Genomic DNA, 27,573 nt, shown 5'->3' with positions numbered 1-27,573 from the left:
ATAGCACCATGATTGTAGTCACGATTGCTTGCTAAATTCAAGTTTCCGACGATTGCTTTTTGTTCTACACTGAGAATTGGTCGATATTTATTTTACATAGAGAAATTTATTACTCAATTCAAAACAGAAAAAAATGATAGGTCACCATACTCGTTTGCGAGAAAATGACGATTTACTTCTATGGCGAGGTCCAGCTCCAAACAAAAAGCCGCCATTTTTTAATGCGCGCGCGCTAATCACGCGTGAAATTATGCGCAGTAGGGATGCGCAATGCAATACTGGGGAATGACCTTAAAACGCATGGCCTTCAACGCGCCTTATCTCGAAAACGAGCACGGTGACGCCCCATTTTTTTGTGGCTTTTTTGCAAAAGTTGAACTCCACCTTACTTCATGATAAGTTTTAAAAACGTCTGTCCCTGGGAACATTTTGGGCGCGAATGTCCTCAAGACGACCTCCTAAAGGTGTTTTTGCGTAGTGTCCACGTGATCAATGTCATGTGGACACGAGGTATATGCGGGCCATGGCTAAATTCCTGTGTAACCATTCTTTGCTTTCCTAATGTAAGATTCCTGTGAAGGGCGGTTTCTGGAAACTCTCGGGTTACAATCAGTTTTGTTTATGAAAGACCGGCATTAAACGTTGACTTAACGGCAGTTTGTGCTCCTGATTTTGGAAACCACGCTGTACGTGACAGATTCAAGGCACTCAATTTATTCCTTTTTTAACGGGGACTGGCATGCAGACTCGATCAGTTGTGACAGGCTGTTTTTAGTGTTTTGTTTTGTTTCCGAGCCCGCGGATCACACAACTCACTTGCGATTTAATCAATGTAGTCAAAAATGACAGGCTAAAACTAGTCGCTGGTCATGTAGACAAATCTAAAGATCACAATGAGCGGACTTAAACAACTGGTCACATCATCTCGTTCGCGGTGACTAAACACTCGTGTAAGTGACCCTAAGAGAGAAAACCGGCTGCCAGCAGACTACATCAAATTGGACCATTTTGACATTTTGGCGTCCGGCAAAACTGACTACCATTAAAAGGTTAAGGAGACCTTGTTTATTCAGGAATTTGAGCCAGCTTTGAATGTCAATGTCGGCGGTGAAAATCTTTTACTTTATCTTACTTTGATCAATATCTCACTTTATTATATGGCTGTGTCTCACAAGAACTGGGAACCACCGAATTCACGAATTTGATTGGCTGAAATCGATATTGAAAGCGGTCTAGATTTTCCCATCTAGATCGACATCTCGACCGGTTACATTTTGCAGAGAAGAAGTTGCAAATTAAAATGCAAAACTATTGACTATTTTCTTCCAACAATATTTATTTATGGAGGTGCCAAAAAGCCTGATGAGAAAAAAGTAAAGAGGACGAGCAAACTTTGGCAGAATTATTTCAAGTTCAGCTCATCGCCGTTCGCAAGCAAACTGTCAGTTAGTACAAACCAGTTACATTAAACGAATTAATTTTTCTTGTTTGCCATATAATAAACATGTTATTAACCGAGCTTAGTCGATCTGTATGGGAGAATCTTGACCTCGGTCGTGTGCACAGACTTCACTGTGTTCGGTCCGTACTCAAAACCTCGGTCAAGATTCTCCCATACAGACCTCCTGTTCGGTTAATAAGAGCTAAGTATATACCAACATGGGTGAGATCAGTGCATCAGGCCAGATCGAATTAATTCATAATGATACCTGAAGTGTAACGCTTGTATTGGGAGCAAGCGAACGAGCCACCTGGAGCCGATAGATTATGACTCTTACCCAGAACTGATTCGCTCTGACTGGTTTTTTTTTTATTCCTCTGGTATCCGTATCATTTCTATCCATGAAATAAAGCAAGTAACAGCAGATTAAAGCTTTGAGTTGGTTTCGACAAAGAGCCGTGTAAACGTTTCTGAGATGGAATTCTAAGCTGTGTGACAATCTATTTGATAACGAGACTTAAATACTGAGGTCCCAAAAAACTTAATGCAACCCTAACATCAGAAAAATCAAGAGATCACAATGAGCTGAAGTACACGGGGGAACGCACATGAAAGGCGTGCACGTGGTCTAATGAGCGAGTAAACCCATTGGAGAATCCGCAGTGAATGTATTTGTCACTTCAGAAACGAGAAGGAAATGGGCCGAGTCTCGTCTTGCAGTGGGTTGTGGGACCGCATTGTTGTCCTCATCTCGCCGACAGGTTCCTGTAATGATAACGTTTGAGACCCATGATTTGATTGGATAGATTCTGGGATTAAGATTTTCACTAATTCAGTGCTGGTTTCCTTCTGGGTGGCATCACTGCGTAAATTTGACGAAAACTGTTTGTCACAGCACTTAAACATCTTGAGGAAGTTTAAACCTTTTACGGAGAGAAATTCATTGAACAGAAGTCCCCCTAACATTTGTTGCCATACACTTCCTGGTCAGAATTTCGTTCTCAATTAGTCGGTGCTGTAATCTAACGGCCTCAGTTAGAAATCAACCAGAAGGTCCTTTCGGGAAGGAAATCAGTGTTGAATTATCATGCTGCTCGAGGCCCATCTTTTCCTCGCGCAAGGCCCGGCCGGCTAAGGGGGACAGGCCTCTCTCCTCCGTTGAGGCACAAAGAGGTTTTTCGGGTAGGGAGAATCCGCTGAATGGTAAATCATGCAGGCGCAAAGATTTCTATAAGGAACGTCTTGAACCTCTGTGGAGGAGAGAGGAGACAGGACGGGAATGGATGGCTTATTACTAGCGACAAAAAACAAAAGAGGGGAAGTCATATTGTTCCTAGTAACAGTTCCACAAGCGGCTACGAGATAAGACTCTCCCTATATTTCTTTTTAATGGATAACGTTGGGGAAGCATCCTGGAAAGCTCGATGTTACCTATCGTTGTGGAACTCGCGGGTTAACGCACGAGGCTGTGTTTACATGTTGCTCATAGCTCTCAGCCGATCGCAGGAAAACCCACGACAATTCAATTAAAGTACGTAACGTAGAGAAAGTGCTTGGTGAGGGAGACCCACAGATGAATGAACGACTTTGCGTGTGGCGGAAGTCGCAGGGATTATAAGGAGAAACGGAAACAGAAAGATAAGAGGAGAAGCACAAGGGAATGCACGGTAAAAAGGACCATTAAAAGCCCGCGGGGTTGCGAATGCCAGGGGAAAGTAGGTGAGACCCACAAGGGAACTCATAATTTTCAACGGAAGTACCTCGATTTTTTTTAATGTCCTTCGTTTTAATGACAAAATTTAAAAGTAGCAAAGTCATACAAATATCAAACTTTAAAAACGGTTTAATTATTATGCTACTTTGTAGAGACTGTAAAAGTATAGAAATCAGCTTGGCATTAATTTATTCACTTCGCCTTGAGAATGGTTTCAGGCCGGATGACGCCGAAACGTTGGTTATTAACTATCATATTCGCTTGCTCAATTAAAGTAGTTTTTTTTTCAATTGTTTCTAGCTCGAACCTAGTGATAAACTTTGATTCGTAGGCCATCAGGTCTATACACGGGGATTTTTCCTGATTACCTGCAAAAATCTTTACAAATGTTTTTAATTTCATGTATTACTGTCTTTATAAAGGCTGAAAAGATCTAAAAATGCAAAGATCTGGAGTGAACTTGATATTTTTGAGGTGATACAATAGTTTTGCATAATAATTAAAAATCAGTCACGAAAATATGCGTCGACGTTTTTGTTAGCGATTGGTTGTAGTTTGTAATCAATATTCATGACTAATCTTGGAATTTGCGTCAAACCAAACACTTGGTCATAGTGTGAAGACGTAAATTTACGTGCTCCCGGTGATGTCGGATCTGACCATGTTTTTCCTTCGAAAAAGATAAAGCAGGACGAACCACAAGTATTAAAATATTAGTGGTGAGTGTACTGTTCAACAAACGGAACAATTTCTACCTTCCTAAAGTTAAGTTCTGCCCTTCGCTCGCAATTTTCTTTGCCGAGCTTCACAAAGCTTTGTTCATAGACCAAATAGTCGCAGTTTTGCAATCACTGTGATGAAAAGTTTCAGTGAAGGATTAAGAAATAAACTTTGCACAAGTTTTTAGGATTCTCTTGCTGAATTTAATTGTTTGACATTTCCCGTTCCTCTCGTTGCACGTTGCTCCCGCAAAGTTGAAAACCGTTACCACGTGCTGCCGGTTCATACGAGCCGAGTGCTTGCCCTGGTAGTAATAGTGTATCTTGGAAACCCATTTTTCTCGAGAAAAAGCTAATGTTTAATTGTCATCTTTTTAAGGAGAGGAAATGGGCAAACGGCGAAGATTGGTGAGATCATTGGTGAGACCCGGCGAACGAAAGAATAGATCGAAATTCACGAGGAGTTGATAATTATTCAACAATGGAGATTACAACGAGATAAGAATTTTAATTTCATTGCTTTCGATCAAAATGGTGGCAATATATTTCAAGCTTACGTTGTGAGGATTAGTTGTGAGGTTTTTTCTAGTAGAAGAAGTCGTGGTATTTATTTGTTTCGAACGACTGATCTATATATTTTCAATAGCTAACCTTCGTCCTAAATTAATCTGAGATCTCGATTCTGGTAGCCACCATTTTCGTCGACATGATTTCAGAAAGTATTTTAAGTGGTTAAACAACGTTGAGTTTTTACGGTGGCACTATATTGGCAACACCATCTAAATTTTTGTGATCAAAACGTGTACGTTTTATCTCCGAATCGACGAAGTAATGTGGCAAAAGGTGATTTATTAATGGCCTGTACGACAACGAAAAAAATATAATTGGCAACAACGAAATTCACTGTACAACAATAAATTGTCTTGCTAGAACTAAAATTATCGCGCAAAATTTTATTCTCTTCAGATCGAATAAAACCTCAAAGTTATATTCAGTGTTTTTCATGTAAAAGGAGATTAATAGGGTCGCATACCTTTAGCGTGAAACAGAAAAAATACATTTTGGAACATTCGAAATTATTCCGTAACAAATTTAAATTGTCTTACTGCTATTAAAATTATCTTCTAACATTAAATTTTCATCGGATTAAGACTCAAATTCATGGTGTAATAAAGCAGAGAAATGCCAGGATGATGAAAATTACTCTTGAAAGAGTACCGGATGGTCTTCTGAATTAATCACATGAACACACAATTGCATTATAAAATTATTTGCTAACATGTTCAACAATGTAAAACATACTTAAAAACAGAAAAGTCGATTGCAAATTACAACGAACCACGATACTCCGAACGGTTGCCGAAAGCCATCCGACGACACAATTCCGGAGATGGCTCGAAGATTTCCGAAGACTTCAGGAGTTTTCCCAACGGTAACGAACATTTTGGAAATACTTTAAGGAATTCGGAAGGCTAAGGGGAAATTTCTCGGAGATTACAATCTGCATTCAGATTCATGTGATTACCAGAATAGTTATCTTCCGCTGTAAATCGAAGCTTTTCTTGCATATTGCTGTACCACGGGTACCGTAAAAGAAATTGAAAATATCCTCAGGTTATTGGACACAACTCTCAGTTTTTTGAAAGTGCCACCTTAACGACAGATCAACGTTTGTTTAACCTCTAGATATTGAAAGTTTAGGCTTCTAAAATCAATATCTGGTTTATAAAAGGTGTTGTAAAAAGGAAAAAAGCAGATAAGTATAGCGAGAATGATGAACAAAATCGTCGACGAGGAGATATCGTCTTGATGTGCTACCAGATTCTCAGAACTACAGTTAAGACCAAGTAAGGCAGTCGTTAAGGAGAATTGATATTTTCAACTTTGAAGTACGAACGAATTCAGGATAACAACTGAAAATATACTGAAAATATACTACCTGTTTCTGTAAATGCTTTAACATATGCAAATCAAATTCAATTCTTCCATCTTGTTTTTCAACAGTTGTCAAGCAATGACCTCCAAAAGGAGAACCTTACGTACTAGTTCACAATCAACATTTAAAATTAGCATGTACTGGTTGTTTTTCAGGATTTAAAAGGCTGCCAACAATTTTTTAACAGTCATAACCAAATCTAGGAAGACCCGCAACAAATTTGTCCACAAGGATGGTATTTGCGTATGATTTGGTAGTTCTCTTGGCGCCTTTGCAAAACATGTTTGTTTTCCATTTCCGATTTTTAAATTTCTGGACGTCCAAAAGAAGCACATAAGCGTTTTTCTTTGATAAGCTTTGTTCAAAACAGAGTAAACATTTTTGGAAAACTTTTCGTCAAGAGATTTAAATTCCCACGGTAGATTGTTCGGACGTTGTTTTGACTTAACAAGTTCATAAAGTATACTGAGCCAGCCTCAGAAATTTTGCGCCATTTTAGGAATAAACATCTTTGTGCTACTAGATATTGATTTTTAGTTTACACTTTGGTTGTTTCACGGAAAAGAGATCACGGAGCGAACGGTCGCATCGGAAGAGAAAATTAACTTATTTCGGAATTTCAATGGGTTATCACCCATCGAAATTGGGCAAGTTTGCGAGGGGGAAAATAATTGGATTTTGATTGATAAGTTCTTGCTCCTGTGCAACTGATTCGAAGTGTACTAGCTATGTTGTCGTCTGACAGAGAAAGATATGAAATGGCAAGCTTCAAACAGTTGCAGATTAAACTCGATTGGATATAGAATTAAACTCGGTTAGTTGAAACGGTATTTCACGGTCACTTCGCGAGTTTTAAAAATCCATTTTGGAATTAAATTTTGTCGCCTATTTGATCCATTTGCCATTTCATCTTTTTCATGTCCCGAGGAACTCCTGCATCGCCTCGCACAAAAACCATCGCGAAGTTCTTTGAAGAATGAAATTTGAAGACTGTTTGGCAAAAATTTATTTGAGACAGAATAAACTATCACGAAATATCAAAATTGTTTTTTCAACTCGGGGTGATGCAGTTGTTTTTGACGGGATTTTTTTTTTTTGTGAACTGTTGCCTTTTAAAAATTTTTGCGATCAAAAACTTCTGAAGGGTGACCTTTTTATTTTTTTATCAAAAAGTTGTAAGGGGAAACGCTGTGCAAATTTTTTCAAATTTTCCCGCCAAAAGTCTTAGTTTTTAAACGCGAACTTTTTCCTTCGCACGTTTTAATTTAATTTAACTGATTTCCAATTAGTTAGTTAGTTACTTATTGCAAAACAATAAAATGAAATGAAAACAGCAGGTGGTGGTTTTTATTGTGTACATTATTTCAGCATTGTTGAAGGATAATGAAGACAATAAAAATAACACAGCAAACAGAAGTCAATTACACATACGTCTGCAGTATAACTTTTATTGGCTTTTTAATAACTCAATTGAAATTCAATACAAAAAATCTGAATAAGTAAAAAATAAAAAAAAATTGCGCTTTTAAAAGGGCCTGGTAACTAGTCAAAATGTAGGCTATCTCTTTTACTATTTTTTGACTATGTAGGGTTGCCAAAAAGAAAAAAAATTCTGCGTTTTTGAACAGAGTCTGGCCAGAAATCAAGCGTATACTTTGACTTTTGATGGGAAAAAATCCTACATAGTGTAAAATTTTTTCCGCCAAAAGACACAGTATATGCTGGACTCTAAAACAGACACCATTTAAAATTGCAGACTTTTTTTTCTAAGGACATTTTTCGATTTTCTTCTTAGCCCTTTTAAAAACGCAACCTTTACATCAATTAAATGCGTCCTCGAAAACTGCACGGATTTCAGTAGATGTGTGAAATAGATACTAGACAATTGCGCGGTAATTTCAACGAGTTTAATAAGAGTCTTCCAGGCTAAAAACTCTAGTAACAAAAACTAATCCAGGTAATGCTAATATTCCACCTTAATTTTAAAGCTAAAACTTGAAATACAATTCGCGGCTTCCTCGAAAACTAGTAAGATATGAGACAATTCAGCAGATACAAGACAACTTAACAGAAATTCCAACGCCCTCTTTTGACTCTAGAGTTTTGTGTTTTGAAATCACTAATACGGGCTCCGTCCTAACAATCTTGTCGCAAGAAACTCAACCTACACTTTGTCTTGTAAATCTACCTCACTATCAAAACGTGATCCACAGAGGAAACATCTAAGCGAAGTTCTTTGCTTTCCTTTGCTTCGCTTTGCATGTTAATGCCGTCGCATGTACACTTGAGATGGCAGCCTGCAAGAAAGACAAAAAATTAATGAATTGTCTAATTAACAATGGGTAAACTGAAACCCAAAGAACAAAATATACATACAGTGTTTAATCGACTAATAATAATCAATTTTTATTTGTACTCATTCTTGCTAAAGAAAAAATTACAATTTCAATGAAAATATTAAAAGTAATAATTTGAGTACTAGCTGCATGGAATAACCATAGCGGCTAGCGGAGCCGAGGCAACCAGTTAACATCAGCATTGAATAGAAATAAAATACAGGTCAGCAAGAAAACTTGAGCACAAATGAATACACAAGAAGAAAAACAAAGATGAGGAAAAACGCTATAACCATAACAGCTTATCCAGATCTCTGTTTCATTAAGTGATAGGGCTTATTTTTATCCTGCCTGGATGGGATACTAGTCTGTCACAGGGTTAGCATCCAGTATTAAATTCACCTAGAACTCATTTGTACACCTAAATGGAGAGAAGTAGTCAAAAGAACTATAAGGCCCCAGTTATATGGTCTTGGGTACCCAAGACAACCCTCCCCTCGGGGCAACTTTATCGAGCATTTATATGTGAAAGCGTGGTCCCTGTAGGCCGAGTCAAAGTTGACCCTGCATGATTATTCATAATCCTTATTGAACAATCAAATGTACAGATGTCCTTCTTTCTTCGAGTTTCCCTTGGTCATTTGATCACAGTGGGCTTTGCCGAGTTAATTTTCACTTCTCTGATACAAATTTCTGCTTTAAATCCTAAATCTAGCCATTACGTGACACTCGCAGCGCCAAGAATTGTCCTGCTTGCCAGGGTTACCCTACCTGCCGAGTTGAGACAACTCGCCCACCAGAGTTGTCTCACCCCCCGAGACAGGTTCGCAATCCAAATGTAAATGGTTGGTTGATTTTGCAAAGAAATAAGCTTAAAGTTACCTTGGCCAGGGTAACTCAGGGGGAGGGTTGTCTCGGGTACCTGAGACCATATAAATGGGGCATAAGTGTCAGAGTATAGTGTCTTGCCCAAGAACACAATGCATAAACCGTAACCATTGGCTCAAACCCAGACTGTTTGATGTGCAGTCCAGTACACTAACCATTCGACTACTGTGTCCCTCCTCCCACAAAACAATACTCCTCAATGACAGTACCACAGGCATTGTAGTCTTAAGGAATTTTTGTACACCCTACCCTTGAAGGGCTTCAGTGTATGACCACGTAACAACGATTTGTTGATTAGCTAAAGGGTAGTGAAACAATAACATTTCTATTGGTTTTAATTTTCTACCTGCATTATGCAAATCATTCCTAGTGATACCAAACATAAAATTGTGACTGACCTACTATGGGATCCAATGTATCAATCTGATTCTTTCTCCTCTCGAGTCTCAGTACATACTGTAGTTCTTTTTCTTGCTTCTCTGTTTTGTATCTAATAAGAAACTGCAAATGTTTTAACCCTTATGAAATTCCTTGATCTCTTAAAGTGGTACTATAACGAAAATCGCATCTTTGCTATCGCAGCCATGTTAAAACATAAACAAGTAGCCTGTGTGAGAAGAAAAATGCTGTTTACTATATTCAAATATGTCTCTTCGTTCCAGAGATATTCAAGTTTTAAAAATATGCAAATTAGCCCAGTGATGACGCCATACACTCAACCAAATTTTGATCAAATGTGATGAAAAAAGATATCTCAGCCAATTTGAATCGGAAATGTTTGATTCTTTGCAGTAAGATTCTACTAAATGTGCTCTAAAATATGAGCGTAACAGTTTGGTTACCATGGCAACATACTGGGTTCCAGACCTCCCCAATATAAAAGGCATTTCTGGCCATCTTTGGCGTTCCATTTTGGCATTTGCACATGGTGCTTCATATGCTTGATTCAGCAAGCATATAAATATGTTAGCTCAAGTTTGTGGCCTCATTTAATGTTTTGCGAGCTGAAAATCACTAACATATTGAAATCAAGTGGGTGGGGACTGGAAAGAGTGAGTTGCCATGGGAACAGAATTTTTTATAGCTGTAGGTGTGTTTCCTGTAGAACTATTAGCCTTCAAAGTTTCAATGGTCTGCACCGCAAATTAACCAAGATGGCGCTATTTATGTACTTGATATAAAATTGGGTTGAGTGTATGACGTCATCAGTCATCTCATTTGCATATTTTACACATTTTTCAAACTTAAATATCTCTGGAACTAATGCAGATATTGCACAGGTTAAACAGCGTTTATTCTTTCATGGAATTCTATGTGATACACCCAAAAAATCAAGGGGGAAAAATTTGATCACAGTACCACTTTAAGTTTTACAAACTTCAATAATAGCTGCATAGCGGGTAGATCTACCCGCTTGTAGCCGTCCTGCGTAGCCGTACACAAATAACTAAGACCAGATAATTTCCTTGCAGCTAGGGATTCTCTTCAAGAAATTTGGCACAATAAGTCTTATGTTACAGGTAAAGAAAAGGAAAGGTATAAGAAAAAACGTTCTAGTGTTCACCCAGCCTTTTCGACCACAAAATATGAAGGAAAGTCTAAACTAACGCATGAGGAAAATCGCTTCAGTACAAAGTGAAACAAATTTGCCACGCACTTCAGCTGTAATCAAGAGGATACTGGGACAAAGCATAAATTGCAATGGCTGCCAAAAGTTAATGGCAATCGTTATTAGCATATTTCGCTCCAGCATCAAAACAAAAGAGGTCGAACGAGAATGATTCTTCGCAGAGTTAGTTGAGTATATTGAAAGGGGCAAATTTCAGTGTTTAAACTTGAAATATGATGGATCGTTCATGAATCGATTTGAACACGAAGAATTAAAATACCACATGTTATCAACCTTGTTTTTCAAATTGATTGACCTCTAGGAATGACAAAGCAACATAAAAATAGTTTTCAACATGCCGGAAAACGCATCTGCACGAGTCTAGAATTTCAAAATTTCAAAAGGGGAGCGTGCCCACGGAATCCTTTAGTTGGGAAGGCCCCCTGGGCCTTCCAAGAAACTACCGGTACCTGCCTGATATTCTAAACTACCCTCTTGCGCCAAAAATTGTTGAAATCCCTGATTACTAAATAAAAATAAGTCATCAGGGTTTGAAAGTTTCAACCCTACTAGCGGGAGTTCTGACAATAAAGGTAAGTTAAATTCTTCATCAGGCCAAGTGATCCAAACTACCACTGATAGCTTATTCCAGTTTCTGTTGCATCAACTGATAAGACATCTTTCTACTCCCCCTCTTCCTCCTCCCCCCTTAAATGTATGCCAGTCTATTGCAGGGGTAGCCCCAGCATGTGGAGGGAGGCACTGTGAGAGTAACATGTCATGTCCAAGAACAGCAATAATGCAGTGCAGTTGCTGAACAGTGAAAAAAAAAAGATCTCTATTGGTTTTAATTTCCTGCCTGCAATGTGTGCCATTATTCCTAGCACAGATAAAATCGAGTAAGTGATAACCTCTCCAAACAAACACAAAGAAACACAGACTCACCTGATATGGAATCTACTGTCTCAATATGAACCTTTCTCCACAGAAGTCTCCGCACACAGCGTTTTGGTTTTTATCTAGTAAGAAATGGGAATTGTTTTAACTTGTGGCCAAGAACACAACACAGAGACCCTAACCATTGGCTCTAACCCAGTCTTCTTGATCTGCAGTCCAGTGTGCACTAGATTACTGTGTCTCTCCTCCCACAAAAAATACTCATCAACAATGTGCGCAGGCATTTGTAGTTTTAAGGAATTTTTGTGCACCCCACCCGTGAAGGGCTAGGGTGTTGTATTGCCACATAACAACAGTATCTTGAAAAGAATGAACAGTGAAACAGTAACAGCTCTATTTGTTAAACTTTGTCACTTGCATTGTGCACAATCATGCCTAGGCTAGCACCTGAAACCAATCACAAAGCAATTGTGACTCACTTAACAACGAATCCCATGTCTTGATTTGATTTTCTCTTCACCTGAGTCTCCGCAAATACGTGTACTTTCATTGATGCTTCCCTCTTTTGTATCTAGTAAAAAACAGGAAATGTTTTAACCTTTATGACAGCCTCAACCTCTTAAGTTTTACAAACTACATATGTACAGTCAATTGAAAAGTTGTTGTTGCTACCGATTTTAAGCATCTTGGTAATCAATATCTTTCTTGCACAGTATTTTTTTCATATTATCTACAATGGGTGACAAAAGTAGTTGAGACAGTTGACTGAACAGAGTGCTAATTTCACTATTTCACTTATTCCATTTCAAATTCTGTTTACATTGGGAACCACACCTCCTCCCCCTTTTCAATGCTGTACAGGAAAGAGGCAAGTTTTAGGATCAAGAAATCCAACATTGTCTTGTAAGGAGGCAGTAGTATCATAGAGGCGAGGGGGAAAATTTACCTTAAGTACGGGGGTGCAGCCTCTTGGTAGGGCACTTGTCTTCGGATCGAGCAGTCTACAATGAGCGACAAAAGTGTTGAGACACTTGGCAATACAATTCGATTTTCGAGCGTCTTGGACACATTTCCCCCCCTTCCGCCCCCAAACAATGTTGATTTTTCTACTTCTTGGACTGCTCTGACCACAGTGCCTACACAACATTGAGTTGGGGGGCCGGGGTTATCAGAAAATCAATGCTAGATGCAAATAAAATAGAGCAAGTGCTTAAATATCAAGAAGCATCATTTCCTAAAAGTGTCTCAACTACTTTTGTCGCCCACTGTAGGTTCGAGCCCTGGCTGGGGACATCGCACTGCATTCTTGGGCAAGACACTTTACTCTCATGACTGGATGGGCCGCTTGGTTCGTATGCAGACTTTACCTTACTTTGCCTACTCCAAAATAGCAAACTGTCTCAACGCTTTTGTCGCCCATTGTCTGAAGGTAAAAAACTGTTATTTCATGGAAATGAGACATTCACTAACATGGATACAAACACAAGGCATTCTAATATTAGTAAAATGATCACGTTGGTACTGATCTCTGTTACATGAAATTTATAATTAGTGCATACGGGTAAATATTGTGATCATTGTATCTGAGAGAAGAGTCACAATTTAGGTTCAAGACAGCAGATGAACGAGGCAAAATAGTTTCTAATGTTAAAATTTCTGGTGAAATGCATGCGAACATGTATGTCTGCTTCACAAAGGATTGGAAAAGTTTAAGTGCCAAACAGACTATTCAGTGGTTGCGCATATCGCAAGCCTGATTCTATAGAATTTTAAAGGATGCTAAAAGCTGCGAAAACAATCAAGAGAGCCAAAAACAGCTATTGGACGCCCCCAAAAAGTGTGTGTACAGGAAGAACAATTAATTCTGCAAGAAATCCCAAAATTGGGGAAATCAGAAGGGAAATTTACTGTCAAGCCACTTATGCAGCAGGCAGGTGTCAGTTGAAGATACATTTCCTTCCGAACAGTGCAACGGTAATTCTTCATAGCCAAGGGTACAAGTATCTACAAGAAGCAAGCCAAGAGTCTACTGACAGATAAAGATCTGAAAAATAGATTAGAGATGATCAAGCATGAGATCAAGCGAAAGATGATCACGAAAGATCAAACGTGAGTACAACGACAGTTTGTGGACCAAACAGATAGCATTTTTTTTGGATGCTGTGAGTATACAGAAGTTCAACCCTGCAGACCAAGCGCGGGCACCTCAGGGGCACATCTGGAGAAATGAAACTGAAGGACTATAGACATGGCTTGTGTACACAGCAAAGGGCTCACTGTGGGTCCAGTGAGAGAGTGGCAACGTTTGCGTGAGAAATAAGACAGAATGAATAGCTTATACAACCTCATTCCTGGGCTCTCTCTCCTCTGCCTCCCTTGTCGTTGGGAGAAAGATCCTGGCTGTGGCTGGTCACATGATCACCCAGAATCTGGGTGATAAAAAAAATCCGTTGGGCAGGAGGGGTGGCAGAGTGTTTTGATTATTGCTGTGACAAACTTTGTGGGTTTCAAATCCTCGAACAGTAGCTAAAAACTACCTGCTATATCGGGGTTCGAAGTAAAATTTTGCCTATGAAGAATACTACTGTACATTATTTCTGCCATCTCCAAAATATAGAAGACTTTCCTTCACAAAGAAATTCGGCAGCCAAATGGTGCACAAACGTTTTGACGTTTAGCACATGTAAAATGTCACATACCGAATCAAAGTGAAACAACTGGATCAGTCCCTTGAATCTTTGAATTCGGAGGTAATTTATGTTCTTTGTGTGGTATTTTATTTGATTGTTTAAAAAGTATTTCTGTCACAAGGGTCGATTAGCCGAGTATTCTGACTGGCATTCGATTTACAGTGCTCAATGCAAAATGATTTACAGTTTTGTTGACATAAGCCCGCGTACTTATATTTCATCAGCATCAGGTTTATGTAAGTTTACATTTAGACAGATGTTGAAACACGGTTCCTTGGCATAGTCAAGAATTATATTTTTCAAAGTGGTTAAAGGAGCTCAGTCACCGTACTTTGAGTTATTTTGGCCATATACAAAATTACCTTTAAATGGTAGGAAACCTGAAAACAACAGTTTAATAAAATAGAAAAACACCAAAGACATAATGATAAACCATAAAGGAACAAGGATGGCTAAGGATGGAGAAGATTAACACAGATTACAAACGACGAATTTGAAAAATTGATGCTTAACTTTTCAATATTCGTAAACCGTGACTGTGCTCCTTTAATAAAACATCATTTTATTTAGCAGACAATGCAGGGCTCTCATTAAGGGCTGTAATCTGTAACACCTGTTACGGCTGAGTACGTTTGATTTTCCCTTCATGGTACGGGTGAAATTGCCTGTTGTTGAAAGAATTCACCCACAAAGAAACAAGTTTGCTAGGGGTGTGCAGAACAAGGCTACAGGTGACTCAAAACTTAATGACAGCCCTGTGGTGCCGTGAGGTTACTTCGGGCAACATGAAACAGAGAAACAGTCTTACTTCTTTAATAATAAATCGGCGGCTGGAATTGAAATCAGAGTGATACTTCAATGCACTGGAGACACAGTATAATTATATATAAATATATTTTTCTGACCTCTGTGAAGCTTAGAATAGGACTAGAGAATTTCAAAGGTGTATGTGCCCGTGTGTGGTTAATACAGCGATGAGCAGCAATTGCCTTTCTTTTACTTCAGTTGAGATCGACAACTCTACCCTGGTGGAAAAGTTTGTGTCAGAGGTGGGCATGTGTCCAACCGCAACCAGGATCTTTCTCCCAATGACAAGGGAGGCAGAGGAGGGAGAGCCTGGGAACAAAGTTGTGATTTATATTTTAAGTGGTTGATAGAACGAGATTGGAAAAAAAGGAGGGTCTAAGCTTTTTATCCAGGATGGGGACCCCAGTCAAAACTCAGCTATAGCTCATGCCGCTTGGAAAAGCATAAGGGCTAAAATGATGCCTATACCACCCAGAAGCAGACATAAATTGTATTGGAAAATATTTTTAACATAAAAACAATTTTGCATGATGATGCACTGAGAAAGAATGTAATTTTCGAAATGTTTGATCAGTTTCTGATGCCACTGAATTGCTATATAAGAACTTAATTGACAGAACAATCGCAAGAGAACAAGAGAATGAATTTTACCCTTGCCAACAAAGGGCAGTGTACAAAATATTGAATAAATATGATTAAATATAAATTCCATCCACTATATTGACACTATTTTCACTTCTTTTCATAAACGACAAACATCTTGTGTGACTTTGCCACTGGATATGACTAAGATTTTCACTCAATATTAATCACTTAATGAACGTCAAAAACATGTAATAAATAAATGCAATTTCTTATTCGTACACTTCTATTTCTTTGTTCTTCAACTCAGTATGGAGTTACATGGCAGAAAAAGGTTGCCTCTTACAAGATTGAACAGTTAACCACAGGTAACCATGGCTCACGGATAGCTAACAAAGAACAAAATTATGTATAACCTTTACTGTCTGTTTAGTTGCTTGTGATTACCGTTATGGATTTGTCATCATGACCATCTTGAACTCCAAGGACTAGTGTAGCAAAACATTTTCCACAAGGAGAAATTTCTAACTGCTTTTCTTGTGAGATCTGGGCATGGAATCAAAAGATCTTCCATTGAACTATCATCATTTCTGTCTCCTTTTCGCCTACGATGCCATTCTTCATGAATACGATGAAGTTCTTTCCTGTTGCAAAAATTGGAGTGTCTTGGTTGAAGACAATGTCCTTGGCATAGTGTGTTTTCACAACTGGGAGGTGAACTAGTTGTCTTTCCAGTAATAACAAGAAATCGTGCCTCTGGGTAACCCAAGGTGACCACCTCAAATCGTTCAAGAAAATACACTTGGCTTTTTCAGCACCCACACGTACAAAACGTGTAGATGCTGGGCTGGAAAAAGTGTTGAAAATTATGTTTAGTGGGTTAAGGAGTTTTCCTGTTTGTTACTTCCACAATCATAATATTTCCATACTTTTCCAGTCCTTTCGCTGATGGTTCCTGAACAAATCGCACGAAGTACTGGGCGTTAATTCCATTCCGTTGTAATACCTCTTTTGGGCATGCTAACTACTGGCCATAACAGCCTTCTGTGCGCTCTCCTTGTCTAGCTTTGCTGAGCAACTGCACTCTGCTTTTCCTTTCCCTCTCCACATCATCTGTTGCATGTTCCATTTCCCAGACAGTGTCTAAAACTTCAGAAACATCTTTAGTGCCTCTGTTTACTATCAGATTACTTTATTCCATATATACATTATCTAAAGGACACTCATAGCTACAACACTAAAGCTACAACCAAATATAACCTAGTTATTCCTAGGTGCAAGAGAGTTTCAGGTTGCAGGACTTTCCATACAAGCGCAACTCGCCTTTGGAATAATGTTGTTTCCATTCGTGATACTACATCGCACAAACACTTCACAAGAAAAGTATGCCAGAAGCTACTGAAACAAAATGCTACACTAGAACACTTTGTAATTAGTAGCACTTTCTAGATCTTATTTGTATTAAGTTAATTTAAATTTTAATCACTATTCATGAGTATATAATATGTAAATGATTTTATGTAAAATTAGGGAGGGCCATGTTATAAACTACTGGGCAACCAGTAAATTATGCTACCCTCACTAAATAAAGTCTTTTTGTTTTTGTTTGTTTGTTAACTCTGCAATGTCAGTTTTGCCCTCGAGTCTATGTTGTTTTGCCAGAGCAAGCAGCTCAGTACGAGACTTAATGTTCTTAGCCAATGCAATCCCTGAAAATTCACATAAGGCATCTGTTTTTTCCTCCTCTTAACTTTATTGTTATCTGTTGGTCTTTCGTTCATTTCTGGATTGCTAACTTGAGCGTGATTGTAGCCCACATTGGACTCACTGGGAATGTTTTGCCCAGCATCAGGGCTCATTTCTTCTTTCTTTTGGATAGGATGGTAATAGAGGCCATGGTCATTCTCAGAGGGCCTATGTGGGTTAAATCTGGGGGATCTAAACTCTGAATATAATGCTTGTCTTCCTTCATGACATACAGAGGTAGAGGCAATAAATAACTCACAAATGGTGTAGAGATGGGCCCCTTTAATCAGCGAAGGCTGACCACAAACAAAAGGCTTATAATAAAACTCCTTCACACACTGACGACTGAGCACATGGAAGTAAATGATTCTCATTGGCTCTTGCAATCACGTGTTCTAGTAGGGATTGTGTGACGCATAATGTTACACCTTTCCTTCTTTAAAGAAAACGAACAGTCCATATAAATACTGCTACAATATAAATGTTCATCAAAGTGGTCAGAGCAATTTACCAATGCAAAAATTGCAACAAAATTAATGTTCCAACGACTGAACAATGTAAAAAAATCAACTAAAATAAAATATCATCAAAGCAAAGAACACCAGAAAGCATGTGAAACAAGGGTGTCCGCAGTTCTTTAAACAACATAGTCTTTTAAATAACTCGGGGGGTAGACGGTATGACCGCTTTGAGTAACTGCACTGTCCTCATGGCTTTCAGAGACAGTTGATGGTGGGACAGGTTCGAGTTCTGGACTAGCCTGTTGGTCAGACTTCACTACTGGTTTCTGAGTGACCGCTGGTTTGGCAATAGTCTGTGGTGGTGGGCAATTGAGATTCTGGCATCGACTTCCTTACGTCTGAATGGTTCTTTTGATTGTCTGAGATGTCTGCGGTTTCACCTAAACAGCCTTCCATCTTCCGTTTCTATCAGACTTGGCAGTTCCTTTGCATTTCTGTCGTAGTTGCGGGTCTGAATTTTCTTCCGTTCTAACTTCTTCTGGCGCACATCTGTAATCAACTTGGGCTTCAAGAGTTCTCTGGACCGCGCCTATACTTGATCTCCACATCATACTGCATAAGCCTCATCAGGAGACGTTGTAGTCTTTTAGGGGCTGACGTGAGACAGGTTTGCGGGCAATCATCTCCAATGGCTTGTGGTCTGTCCACAGGGTTATCTTTCTTCCGTAGACATACTGCTGATTGTGCTTCATTCCAAAGACTTGGGGAAGCAACTCTTTCTCGATTTGAGAGTAGTTTTGCGCTGACTTGGTTAGGGTTCTGCTTACATATGTCCCAGGTTGACATTGCTGCATTAATGCCAAGCCAATCCCTTTCTCTGAGGCATCTCCTACTCCTTCAGTAGGGGAGTCTGGATTGAAGAACTTCAGCACTGGGGCAGTAGACACTGCTTTCCTGATGCTTTGGAAGGCTTCTTCTTGTTCTTGAGACTACTCCCAGGGGACATCTTTGTGAGCGAGTGCACGTAATGTCGCACACATGTCTGAGAGATCCTCTAGGAACTTAGACAGGTACTTCACTGTGTTGACAAAGCATTGAACAGCTTGTACATCTTCTGGTCTGGACATGTTGCAAATGGCTTCAATTTTATATGGATTAGGCTTCAATTCTTCACTGGTCAATAGATGGCCACTAAATGTGACTTCAAAACACTTGAACTTGAACTTGTCTTTGTTGAGCTTGATATTGCATTCTCTACATCTCTCCAGAAGCTTTCTTAAGTTTCTGTCTTGATCTTTTGTTGCTTCTTAAATGTTTGAACCTTTGCCAGTGATAAGCAGGTCATCAAAGATTCTGAACATGCCAGGTAAACCTTCTAAGTTCTGATCCAGATTTTGTTGGAAATGCTTTGGGGCTGGCAATATTCCAAATGACATTTGTTTCCAGCAATATCTACCCCATGGTGTCTGGAAAGTTGTCAGAAGGCTTGACTCATCATCCAGCTTGATATGTAGGAAACCATCTTCAAGGTCAGCTTTACTGAAGACTTTGACATTTGCTAATTCAGGAAGAATTTCTTCTATGACTGGAAGTGGGTAGTGTGGTCTCTTCAGTGCCTTGCTGAGATGGGCTGGATCAATACAGACTCTTAATTTCCCATTGGGTTTCTCCTCTACCAGCAGACTTGAAACCCAGTCAGTCGGTTCCTGCACCTTGCAGATGTAGCTTCTCTAGGCGGTCAAGTTTTGACTTGAGTTTCTCTTTAAGGGCAAAGGGAACACGGCGAGGCGGGTTGATCACTGACGTAACAGACTTGTCAACTTCGAGGTCCAATTTGCCTTGCATATAACCTTGGCCCTTGAATACCTCTCCGAATTCTTCATTGATTCGAGTTAGGGTGAGGTCAGCTGGTGAGTCAGGAGTAACTTGCAGGGCGACAAAAGTAGTTGAGACAATTGACTGAACTGAGTGCTAATTGCAATATTTCACTTAGGTGAGGAGGGAAATTTGCCTTAAGTACTCCAAAATAGCAAAGTGTCTTGACACTTAAATGTCACCCATTATAGGTAATTTAAGAAAGTGTCCATGTAAGAACCCACCACTCACATTTTTGTGGAAAACAGATTGCCTTCATTTTTTCTACACAAGTCAAGCAACATATACAATGAACCAAAGTCACCTTTATTTTGGCAGGTGCTTTATTTTTTGGAGGAATTTTTTTATAGGCCCCTCGAAAACCACACAAAATTGAAACTCTGAATTTTGGATGTTACACTTTGCTTGCTTGTTTTTAAACTGATCTAAAATGAAGCAGATGTTTTCTTTTTGGTACATAAAAATGCCTTCATAGATAATTAACTATGGAGACAAGAATGTTGATTCGCATATTCTCAAAGATACAATTCATTTCTAGCAATTTCTCCACTTCCCTTATAATGGATCTGGTTTATCTAATTTACCCAAATGACAATGTTTCTAGTTTGACGAGAGGAGAGAGAAAAAAATTCGAAACCACACCAGAGAAAGTAGCCCAGAAGTATGCACAACCGAAAGTGACTGATTTAACAGATAAGTTGAGAACATGGCAAATTAAAATGTTCACTTGCCTGGAGAAGGTGCCAAATTACAAAATTGTACCTAAATTTACATTTAATTGCTCTATAGCCTGACTGTTCACACTATAAAAAACAAATTTAATTTACTAGGTATATGTAATCTTTCATGATTAATTTTTCATAACTTGTGTACCAAGTGAAAAATCCCAAGGTACCTAGCTAGCTGCACAAGATATGCAAAAACTTTGATAACTTAAAGATTGCTGATATGTTCCTCAACAGTTAGGTGAAAACACACTTCCAGACCCTGTAAAAACATTGTGGGGGAGAGGAGTGGGACAATGCGTCACTCTTGGTTCAGACAGCCTGTCACTTGGAAAATAACTCAGATCCCTTGCATACCTATGCATTCACTGGGTCCCTTTAACACAATATTCACCTCTTTGGTATCCTTCTCAAGCTATTATTTTGTGACTAATTATCATTATTTTTATCGGTAAGGGTTTTTCAAAACAATTCACAGTAAAAATTATGGATAAAAATACAGTAAAGATGTTTCGACCACTCTTCAATCATTCTCAAGTCAAGTTAAATGTTGAGGGGAGAAATAGGGTGAAAGTGACTAAAGAGTGGTTGAAATGTTGTTTACTTTTACCCATAATTTTTACCATAACTTTAATTTTATTTTTGAGCTAAACGTCATTAAGTCTAATGGCTACTGTCATCACTTACCTACCAATCACAGTTCCCACGTTGATATCATCATGCCCTGTCTTGAATGTCATGGCTCCTTGATCAGTTTCAATCGATGTGTTTCATTCTGTGGGAACAAACAATGCACATACATGTATATGAGCGACTCTTCAAGTAACTACATTACATACATTTATTCTACATTTATAATTGTTTAAATTTGAGTGACTAAACAAACTTTCATGTTGTACTCTATACAATTACCGGTACTCACTTTTGCACTCTGCACCCTAAATGTGCACGAGTCAATGACCGATCGGGATGCAAAAGTGTAATTATATTGATTTTAGTGAACATTATGGTTGTGCTGTGCATTCCATACCTTTTTGCACTGAATATGGGCTACTTCTACAATAAAAGCTCACTAAATATACCAACTTGATATTTAAGCACTTGTCTGGCCAAAATCATTTGTTGACCAAGCAAAAATAGATTTGACCGCACAACTTGACTGGCGCCAGCCAGAAAATTATTTCAAGCCCTGGGGTCACAATGCATAACCCTGAATGGCAAGGACGAGCCATCTGGTCTGCTTGTGTAGACAATCACAGTGCAGGATGTGGTTAATCTTGTGTGCTCAGGGAGCTAGCCAATGATATTTTAAAATAATATTATTAATGCATGTACAACGTAGGGCTAAAACTGGACCGACATGCAGGGATTTGTAATAATTTGATTAGAAGGATAACATCACCAATTCACAGAGTTTCATTACAGGCCAGGCACCGGGCAAATTGACCGGCTGTGAGGATGATTTTGCCTGCCTGGTTTGACCATCTAGAGGAAAGTTTTTCTCATAAAGAAGTTCAGTTCAGAAAGTTTTGCCCACCTATAAAACCTACCCTGCGAGCAGAATCTCCTTCTAGGAAGATCGAAGGAGACTGCTCACAGGGTAGTAAAGCCCAGTTGCCCTCCAGATCCTGAAGAAAACGTCAATGATAGCCCTACAATTTAGATCAATTTAGCTTCCAATTGAGTTCAAAAATATGCACAGCTATTTGCTTTTGGAAACTTTTTGTTATAAGGACCAACCTAGCGATTTAGTAGCTTAGAGTACATACTGTATGTACTGACTGTACATGTACAGGTGGTATTATAGCTCTAATGAAAAAATTAATGTTATTGCCATGTGCTAAAATTCACCTTCTAAAAAGTCTAAAAACGCTTCCCTCCACGTGCATTTACTTTTGCAACTTACATTTATATTTGAGAGAATAACTCCTACTTATGATAATATAAGAACAACCCACAGAAGAGCAAATAAAAACAGAAAAACGCCAAAATGTCGTACCTTGAAAGAGACGTAAAACACCCGCCATATTTCGAAGACACCATACTTCTAGACACGTGATCTTAGATTGTGCTTTTGGTGTATGATGGGATACTCAACCCTATGCGACCTCACCTTTTCAACGGAACATTTTATGGCGTCTTTAGATGAAGATGGTCACAAAATCAAAAGCTGGCTGAATGCGGTCTTTTACATGTAAAATAGATATGGTCAAAGACCAGACCAGCTCAAGGACAGAAAACTCAAGAAATAGTTTTAATTAACGGAAAACCAGAGGCTCTCTTGGTTCGTCACGCAATCTTCGTGTCGTGACGAGCCCAAGGAGGCTACACGAAAATTCTTATGGCTGTTTCTGTCATTTTCAAATTAATTGACTTTCCATAATAGTGGTAAAGCTAGGATTTTGAGTGGCCGGGATAATTTCTAGGTGTCTCTCGAAAGTGTCACGCGATTGGTTATTGCCACATGTGGTGTTGTATAATTACTGTACAGTGCACCGTCCACAAGTAAAAAAGTTTTATGCCGGCCGGTCGGATCCCAAACAAAACCGGAAAATCCTTGATCGAATAATGACTGACTAGCCTTTCATTTTATCCTTACACTCCATTCTTCTTTCACTACATCGAAGGACTTTCGCTGTCTACTTTTAAGCAAGTTTCCACTGCAGAAATCAGGTATTGTCAAATTAAATGAAACACCCTGCAGTAACCGATTGCCGGCACATGGAACATTTGCATATGCACAAGACTCTGTAAAACACGTCTTCAAGGACCAATGACTCTAGCGCTAGTGGAACTTTGTTAACCTATCCCCTGTGTGCTTTTGCTGTGTGCTTTTGTAGCGAAAAGCTGGTTCATCAGAGTCAAATGGACAGGATTAAGCCTTCAAATATCGAATTGGTACAGAGTGTTTTTTAAAGAGCGTTCAGTTTTAAAACTTTTGCTCTGATACAGATTTCATGCGATTAAAATAGTGACTGAACAAAAATCGAGTAAAAGGAATAAACGTTTTTAGACCTATACAAGGAGTTCTTTTTACATGTAGTGTAGTTCTGTCAAACTGCTACTAATACTAGCTTAAAATTTAGCGATTTTCGTGAAAATCAAGAGAAATTGTGAAAAGTAAAGAAAATGTTACGTAAAAGGAAGCCGAACAAATGATAACATTAATTTAAATTCTACAAAGAAATTGAATTCTAGAATTCCAGTCAACGTCAAATATAGTCATGTAAAGTTTTGTGCGGAGACCACGTTTTGTGTGGACCTCGCGTTTTATGTCCGGGGATAACGCAGTTTATCTCGATACCACGTTTTGTGTTGACATCGCGTTTTGTTTCGCGCGACATCACGTTTTTTTTGTTGACGTCACTTTTTTTCACATTTTTATTGCTTTTACACACACAAAAACTTAACAAACATATAACTTTCATTAAAAATGTCCTACTAACAAAGGCGTGAGTAATTACAGTGACTGCTAATACTTTACATGCAAGTAACTTATGCTAATACAAAGATACATGTACCAACGATAACATAAGTAATTACAATAGCACTAGCACTAGTTGCATTTTTTTGACATCACGTTTTGTGTGGACATCTTGTCCTCGTAGCAAGGCGAGAACCAACAACAAACTCAACCCATATATGGCACTAGTTTGAAAATTAAGGTTGACTAGACGGAAACCATGAGTGGGAACACCAACTAATAAAGAAAATTGCCAAAAAATCAATTAAAGTCTCTAGGGGGAAAAGGATTTTTGTCACAGGGGTTTCTGCTCCTTGAGAAGCGCGAAGAAGAAATAAAATAAATGAATTAATATATTTAGAGAGGAAGCCACTTCAGCCTTAGCTGGTTTCCATGCTAAGGCTGAATATACTGGTCGGATTGGATTTGGAGATGTTGGTTTTTGTGGAAGGAGGAAAACCGGAGCACCCGGAGAAAATCCTTCGGAGCAAGGCAAGAACCAATAACAAACTCAGCCCACATGTGACACCGAGCTGGAATGGAACCCGCGTGACATTGGTAAGAGGCGACTGCTGTCACCATCCCTGCTCCCCCAACACAATTGTAATCTAGGAGTAGTGAGAAAAAAAAAATGATTTTAAGAATTTCGGTTCATTTGGTGAAAACCACCCGTAGAAACGCAAAAATAGATAAAACTGAAAATCATAAGGGGAAAAGGCGTATGACACACGGCCTGCAACGCTTGGATGGGCGTCCATAAAAGCAGAAAAAAAAACCACGAGAAGTAAGAAATAAGATTGTTTTAAAAAATTAAAGTCGATTACGCGCAGATCACGCGTGGCAACGCGAAAAGAATCTATGGAAAATAAGGCGTGTGTCACAAGCAACGAACGAAAATCCACGAGGTACGAGGAAAGACCCTTCTGTGTACGTGTTTTACGCGTAGTTAACTCACGAGTAGTTGCTTGTGTTTGCTGGGAAAACGCAGTGGATTTAATTATAATGAGATAAACTAATAAAGTGTTTCGTCCTGGGCGTCTCCGTTGTGGCCGCGTTAAAAAATTAGCGGAAAGGTATACGCTTGACGGATCGTTCAATTCGCAAAATAGCCATTCTGCCCGTACTTCAAGAAAAGATAACTCTATTGCAGGAATAATCTAAGCCCGGAAGAAATCATCTTTTCCCCCTCAATTTTCTAACGCGTTGTGCTGTTTTATTGTGTGGATGTAGTTAAAGTTTGCACCGAGACTGATAGTCTGTATCAAATTATATTTTATAAACTAGAGTGTTTTACTGGAAAATAAACCACTCGTGTAATTCATACGAAACTGCATCCGGGACCTGAGTGGAGTATTTTAAATACATAAATTACCTTTTTATCTTAAACAGTAAGAAAACAGTCAATATCACAACCTACTTAAAGTGAGATAAAAATTGAAATAAAACAGAAGGTAAAAAATTGTGTTGCCGTCGCTACTAAACGAGATTTAGTACTACCTTGATTTTATGGACTTCCCCCTCAATTTTCTAACGCGTTGTGCTGTTTTATTGTGTGGATGTAGTTAAAGTTTGCACCGAGACTGATAGTCTGTATCAAATTATACTTTATAAACTAGAGTGTTTTACTGGAAAATAAACCACTCGTGTAATTCATACGAAACTGCATCCGGGACCTGAGTGGAGTATTTTAAATACATAAATTACCTTTTTATCTTAAACAGTAAGAAAACAGTCAATATCACAACCTACTTAAAGTGAGATAAAAATTGAAATAAAACAGAAGGTAAAAAATTGTGTTGCCGTCGCTACTAAACGAGATTTAGTACTACCTTGATTTTACGGACTTCGAAAATTTTATTCAGTCAAAGTCTTCCCTTCTGAAACAGACTTAGTTCGTTATCCACATTCGAAAATTCGTACATAAATATAAAGGGGAAATTAGGACTGACCCCAACGTTCCTATTTCTAAAACTCGAAGACTGAAGTTACACGTGTCAGGGTGGCCTGGGATATTTTAGGATCAACCACATTGATACTTTTTTACAGTTGATTTTCTCGTCTCCCTCGTTGTTCTCTTCCTAGGATTCTGGAGACCTAAGTATATTGTTCAATGTTTGGTAGATGGATGCAGCAACTCCCTTGTTGGATGGAAGGCATATAGGTGCTGCATTTATCTCTACTGGTGACCGTTTAGATCACTGTTGGGTAGTTGGTGGATAAGTATAGCACTTCCACTGTTGGGCGGTTGATAGGTAGATGAAGCTGTTCCACTGTTGGATGATAGGTAGGTAGATGAAGTACTCCCGCTGTTGGATGGTTGGTAGGTAGATGAAGTACTCCCGCTGTTGGATGGTTGGTAGGTTGATGAAGTACTCCCGCTGTTGGATGGTTGGTAGGTAGATGAAGTACTCCCGCTGTTGGATGGTTGGTAGGTAGATGAAGTACTCCCGCTGTTGGATGGTTGGTAGGTTGATGAAGTACTCCCGCTGTTGGATGGTAGGTAGGTAGATGAAGTACTCCCGCTGTTGGATGGTTGGTAGGTAGATGAAATACTCCCGCTGTTGGATGGTAGGTAGGTAGATGAAGTACTCCCGCTGTTGGATGGTTGGTAGGTAGCTGTAACACTTCCACTGTTGGGCGGTTGGTAGTGGTTGGTAGGTAGATGTAGCGCTTCCACTGTTGAGTGGTTAAGAATTTAAAGACCACTGCTGAGTGATTTGTTTGTAGTTGCATGCAGGTCATTGATTGCCACGTAATGGTGCTCCCCGAGACCAGATACTTTACCAGATGAAAAAGCTTCATCACCACCCTTTATTTGGGTGGCTTGCTCTCTAGAATCGGCGCAGTAAGCATCGTTGAAGTAGAAGTTAAAATGACCATTGCCCACCTTGTTCTTTGCGGTAAATGATCTTAGGGAAAAACAGGTATATTAAGTTAAAAACAAACATATACTTTGCTATTTTCGACCTGATGTTCAAGCTGCACAAAATAAAACCCAAGACAATGATCAATCCGTTATGCTTATCTGCTGACGGATCTGTTAAGGCAACATGCTGGGGTCATTTAGATGTTCTGTAACTAAAACTGTCTTAGTAAGCTACCGAGGCCGTGCAACGCTGGTCATTCAGTCAGGAAACAGTCACATTCTAACCAGCGAGTGGAGGTGTGCCCAATTCCAAGAACATAACGTCTTTAACACTGAAATCTTTCTAATACTTATTTGTACAGTGACGTGAAAGTCGAAACCTCATATAATTGGCTTTATAGTGAAAGTAAAGAAGGTAATTAACCTTGCAGACGAGCAAGCAAGCGAGCAAGAAACTATTGTACTGATTAATATCTTGATATGATTTTTTAAACACTTACGGGCGATTCTTCTTCATATTTGTTAAGTACACAAAAGTATAATTTGGATGATATATTGAGTAGTATTTAGCGAGACGTAAAATAAGTTATATAGCTATTGTTCCAATTAGTTCATTTTGGATTTAACTAATTGGATCCAACTTTTTTTCGCTTACTCTCTTACCTTTTCTTTCTCTTGAAAAGGAGCACAGGAGAGACGATTATAACGATCAATATGACACTCCCCACACAAACGCCTATAATAATGCCATTCTGTGGATTTGATTCCTTGTCACTATCATCTCTGGTTTCTGTAGTGGAAATTAAAGGCTGGACGCT

The 27,573-nt window shown here is 38.9% G+C and overlaps 1 long non-coding RNA gene across 1 annotated transcript; it reads right to left on the bottom strand.

The window, feature by feature from the left end:
- Positions 1-7,151: 7,151 nt before the first annotated feature.
- On the bottom strand, positions 7,152-11,939 carry LOC145484349 (uncharacterized). The gene is made up of 3 exons (XR_014049007.1): positions 11,589-11,939; positions 9,433-9,524; positions 7,152-8,107 (listed from the first exon to the last, which is right to left on the bottom strand). It is a non-coding gene; the product is annotated as an uncharacterized LOC145484349 (long non-coding RNA).
- Between the last annotated feature and the right edge of the window lie 15,634 nt (positions 11,940-27,573).

The sequence above is a fragment of the Orbicella franksi genome, chromosome 1, assembly GCF_964199315.1.
Source record: "Orbicella franksi chromosome 1, jaOrbFran1.1, whole genome shotgun sequence".
In the NCBI taxonomy this organism is placed as follows: Eukaryota; Metazoa; Cnidaria; class Anthozoa; order Scleractinia; family Merulinidae; genus Orbicella; species Orbicella franksi.
Note: the sequence above shows the minus strand (reverse complement) of the source record. Positions and strands in the feature narration are given on the sequence as shown.